The sequence below is a fragment of the Zootoca vivipara genome, chromosome 4 (genome assembly GCF_963506605.1).
Source record: "Zootoca vivipara chromosome 4, rZooViv1.1, whole genome shotgun sequence".
Taxonomy (NCBI): domain Eukaryota; kingdom Metazoa; phylum Chordata; class Lepidosauria; order Squamata; family Lacertidae; genus Zootoca; species Zootoca vivipara.
In genome coordinates this window covers 97,140,401-97,146,088 of record NC_083279.1, presented here as the reverse complement: position 1 = coordinate 97,146,088, position 5,688 = coordinate 97,140,401, and positions in this window count along the sequence as shown.

Here is a 5,688-nt window from a genome sequence, read left to right as displayed (position 1 = left end):
ACCCGGCCCGTCCGCACAGGGTTCCGCCGCAATTTTGTCCTTCCAATCAAGGAGCCCGAGGCCGCGGAGCAGGCCGCCGCCACCAATCAGCGGCGGCGTCCTCCCGACGGCTGCTCCGATTGGTTAAGGACGGAGAGCCTGGAGACCGACAGAAGAAGGCGGGGTCTCATGTCTGGGTGCCTTTTAAATTCAGTTGTTTCTTTGCAAGGAAGTGTCAAGAGTTTCCCTACCGGTATTGCTAAGAAGGGCTTGTATCCGTCATTACCGAAAAAGCAAGCCTCATCAGCACCACTGAATATGTTGTTGTTTAGTCGTTTAGTCGTGTCCGACTCTTCGTGACCCCATGGACCATAGCACGCCAGGCACTCCTGTCTTGCACTGCCTCCCGCAATTTGGTCAAACTCATGTTCGTAGCTTCGAGAACACTGTCCAACCATCTTGTCCTCTGTCGTCCCCTTCTCCTAGTGCCCTCAATCTTTCCCAACATCAGGGTCTTTTCCAAGGATTCTTCTCTTCTCATGAGGTGGCCAAAGTATTGGAGCCTGAGCTTCACGATCTGTCCTTCCAGGGAGCACTCAGGGCTGATTTCCTTAAGAATGGATAGGTTTGATCTTCTTGCAGTCCATGGGACTCTCAAGAGTCTCCTCCAGCACCATAATTCAAAAGCATCAATTCTTCGGCGATCAGCCTTCTTTATGGTCCAGCTCTCACTTCCATACATCACTACTGGGAAAACCATAGCTTTAACCATAGCTTTAACCATAGCTTTAACCATAGCTTTAACCATAGCTTTAACTATACGGACCTTTGTCGGCAAGGTGATGTCTCTGCTTTTTAAGATGCTGTCTAGGTTTGTCATTGCTTTTCTCCCAAGAAGCAGGCGTCTTTTAATTTCGTGACTGCTGTCACCATCTGCAGTGATCAAGGAGTCCAAGAAAGTAAAATCTCTCACTGCCTCCATTTCTTCCCCTTCTATTTGCCAGGAGGTGATGGGACCAGTGGCCATGATCTTGGTTTTTTTGATGTTGAGCTTCAGACCATATTTTGCGCTCTCCTCTTTCACCCTCATTAAAAGGTTCTTTAATTCCTCCTCGCTTTCTGCCATCAAGGTTGTGTCATCTGCATATCTGCATATCAACAGAAATATCTGTTGATATTTCTTCCGGCAATCTTAATTCCGGCTTGGGATTCATCTAGTCCAGCCTTTCGCATGATGAATTCTGCATATAAGTTAAATAAGAAGAACCGAATATATTTCGGAAGAACCACTGAATATATTTCCCCCTTTTTACTTACTAAATAGACGCACGATTCTTCTTTCTCTTCATTTTAATACACATGCCTATATCTATCTATCATCTATCTATCTATCTATCTATCCATCCATCCATCCATCAAGGGGTTATTGGGTTGTTGTTTTTATTTTGATTATATATTTTTTGGTTTTATATATACCATAGATTTTGTTCGGTGAAGTGCCCTGAAACCTCCGGGTATAGGGCGGTATATAATTTCAATACTAATACTACTAATAATAATAATAATAATATAAAAGCTATGGTTGCTATGTTTGGAATCTGCATCTGGAATATTATTATTATTATTATTATTATTATTGTTGTGACGTGGGGTTTGTGATTTCAGCTCTCTTGACAAAACATGCTGGAGACAGTTCTCTAGTAACAGCTCTTTATTAAAGTGAACAAGACTGAAGACTGAGGAGAGGAAAGCTACATTTATAGGGACAGGGGACTAGCTAGGAAGGGATACATTTTGGAGGGAACAATATCACGCAATCACAGTGCTGCCTTTTGGAGGAAACCAATAAGACAGAGGATCCAAATACAGCAGCTTAAATGAACCAATAGTAGCTGTACCCTCTGGGACCAAAAGGCAGTTACTTTATCCTAATGCAAATACAGACAATAATAATACAGATATAAAATCCTTTGACTCAATACACAACACCCCTCCCCCCCTAGTGAGCACAGCAGACGTAATCCCTCAGGTACTGTGGGGTCCTACAACTTCTACCTGATCTCCTGACAACAGGTGTTGCAGGTTCTGGATTGGGTGTTACCTGTGGTGGAGGGGCTGCTATAGGGGTTTCATCAGGAACAGATGGAGTCCCAGACATCTCAGGGTCCCCGACCTGTACCTCGTCATCATGAGGACTAGCAGACCCTGGTTCATTTGCTGAAGCCCCTGGTGACTGCACCTCTGGACCATTTTCACTCTGGTCTCGCAGCTGTGCGTCATTAGCCAGGGATGAATTATCTGACTCCTCCCTGCTGAGCGCCCGGCGCCTCAGCTGATCTATATGTCTCTTCCAAACTTGCCCATTTTCCAAGGTCACATAATAGGACACAGGTCCACTAGCCCGGGTGATCACACCAGCCACCCACCGCGGACCTCGTGAATAGTTCCTCACCCAGACCAGATCTTCAGGGGCGAGATACCTTGTTGTGTCAGTCTCAGCCTGGGGGGTTGCTCTTGAATTACGGTTTGGCATTTTATCTGGGTGGACATAATCCAGCACCGTTACCAGTCTTCTACCTAAGAGCAGCTCGGCTGGCGACTTGCCCGTCGCAGTACACGGCGTCGCATGCTGCAAAAATAACATTCGCGCAATGCGAGCCGACCAGTTACCCTCCATTAAGCGTGCAATGGATTCTTTGGCTGTTCTTACCATGCGCTCAGCCTGCCCATTGGAGGATGGGTGAAAGGGCGCGGATGTGACCCCTCTTATGAAGTTATCAGCCAAGAATGCCCTGAATTCTTGGGATACAAAAGCTGCCCCATTATCTGATACAATGGTCTCAGGTAACCCGTGGGTAGCAAACAGCTGCCTCAACACCTTGATTACGGCAGCTGATGCCATGCTAGGGACCATCGCCACTTCTAACCATTTGGAATATGCATCAACGATAACCAAAAAGACCTTCCCTTGGAATGGCCCTGCAAAATCTATGTGCAGCCGGCTCCAGGGAGTCCTGGACTGCTCCCACCAGTGGACTGGTGCTCTGGCCACTTCTGGCCGCACCTCTTGGCATGCCTTGCATGTTCGTACCCATTGTTCTATGTTCTGGTCCATTCCAGGCCACCACACATAACATCGGGCTAGCGACTTCATCCTGACCATTCCCGGGTGTCCCATGTGAAGCGTCTCAAGAACCCTGTTTCTCAGTGGTGCTGGGATGATCACCCTATCTCCCCATAGGAGACAACCCTTATGCATGGACAATTCGTGCTGCCTTGTCGCATAAGGCCTGAATTTTTCTTCATGCGGACCACCTGGCCACCCCCTCCCCACCCAAGTGAGCACACGGGAGAGAACAGCATCTTTCCTCGTTTTCTCAGCTATATCCGTAGCCGAATGATAAAAGTTAATAAGTCCCAGGAATGACTGCAACTCCGTCTTGTTCTGTGGTCGTGGTGCCTCGATGATGGCCTTAATCTTAGCATCTGTGGGGTGGATGCCTGATGCATCAATTTTAAACCCCAAGAAATCCACCGTTGGCACCCCAAAACTGCATTTTTCCTTTTTCAGTTGCAACCCCACCTCCTTGAACTTGAGCAACACTGCACGGACACGCGCAACCAGTTCCTGTGGGTCTTTTCCAGCAATCAAAACGTCATCAAAAAATGGCAAGACCCCCGGCAGACCTCTTAACAGGCGTTCCATGAGCCCTTGAAAAATCCCTGGCGCCACACAAACTCCGAACTGTAATCTGTTAACTCTGAACGCCCCTTTATGTGTGACAATAGTCTGTGCTTCCGCTGATTGTGGGGTTACTGGCAGCTGTTGGTAAGCTTGTGCCAGGTCAATTTTGGCGAACACCTTGCCCCCAGCCAGTTTAGCCAACAGATGTGATACAACTGGAATGGGGTATGAGTTTCCCCTGAGTGCCTTATTGATAGTACATTTGTAATCTGCACATATCCTGACTTCCCCATTTGCTTTAAGGGGCGTGACGATTGGAGTCTCCCACTTAGCAGAGTCCACGGGTGAGAGAACTCCCTGCTTGACCAATTTATCCAGCTCTGCCTCGATCTTGGGTTGCAGTGCAAATGGCACTCGCCTTGGTTTGAGTCGGATTGGAGCCACCCCGGGGTCCAACTCGAAGTCAACTGGGGGCCCTTTATAACAACCCAGTTTTCCATTAAAGAGACCAGCAAATTCCTTGCATAATACCTCGCTCATCTCAGGGCAGGTTTGGATTGAATTAAGCCCTGAGATACTCAGTCCCAGGGCAGGGAACCAGTCAGTGCCCAGGAGACTGGGGCGACTGCCCTTCGCAATCACCAGTTTGAGTACAGCCTGTTTGTCCCGGAACTGTACTCTCACGGCACACATTCCCATAACATGGATGCGGCCTGCTGAGTACGACTGCAAGGTTGCCGGAAAGGGCTCCAGAGGGGGCAACTTACCCCTGGGGAAGAATGTCTTCGCGGTCTGGTCTGACACGATGGTGAATGCAGATCCGGAGTCCACCTCCATGTCGCACTGCTGACCCTCAATCTTCACCTTGACGTGTGCCTTGCCTTGCGCTGGAAACTGCACGGCCCTCCCATTGATCTCCGTTACGTAGTGGCAGTCCTTTAGAAAACGAGTTGCTGTGGGCGGTCTGCGATGCTCCAGTCTAGGTGCTCCTGTCGCTCCCGACGCCGCCGATCTACAGACCCTGGCGATGTGACCCGTCTTTCCGCACGTCCGGCAGATAGCATCCCTGAAACGACAACTCTTCCTTTCATGGTTTCCGCCACAACCTGGGCAACTGCCTCGGCGATCTCTGTGCACTGTGCAGGCCTGACGCACCGACTCAACCCCACGGACTGGGCTCTGGCTTGGAGTAGCCTCTAGCTCGTCCATGGCATGCGCAACTTCTATCTGTGGCTTAGTGGCCTTGCGACTGGCATCAGCTCCTCTCTTTCATAATTCTCCGTGGCGGTGGCCTCCTTCAAGGCTGAAGCAAGGGTAACCTCTTCTTTAGCCACGATGCGTCTTCTGGCTTTCTTGCTGCTCAGACCCCCAATAAACCGATCCAGGAGAGTCTCTTCCAGATTTTGGAATCCGCAGTGCTGAGCGAGCTTCCGGAGTTCAGCCAGAAATGTGGATACAGACTCCCCAGCACACTGCTGCCTCTTATGGAACTCCATCCGCCGGGCCATCTTGGTCTCAGTAGGCGCCAAGTGGCTTGTTAGGCAGGCAAGAATATCTTGGAGAGATGTCTCACTCAGCTTAGCTGGAGCAAGTAATGCCTTGGCTAGCTTGAAGGTCTCGGGCCCACAGTAGCTCAGGAATGTGGCCCTTCTTTTGCTGGCATCGGTGATCCCTTGAGCCACTGCGAAGAACTCAAAGCGTTCGACGTAGTCTTCCCAGGTGTGGGGCTCTGATGGCTGGAAGGGCTCCAATACCCTTGGACTCTCCATTGTCCTAGCGGGCAGGGTCGTCTTCTCAGCTGGCCAGTGAGTCTTGTTCTCAGCTGCAATCCGGACTCTGAGGCAGGGTTGTGTTTAACCGCTCCTCAGCATTCCGGATCCCACCTTCGTCGCCAGTTGTTGTGACGTGGGGTTTGTGATTTCAGCTCTCTTGACAAAACATGCTGGAGACAGTTCTCTAGTAACAGCTCTTTATTAAAGTGAACAAGACTGAAGACTGAGGAGAGGAAAGCTACATTTATAGGG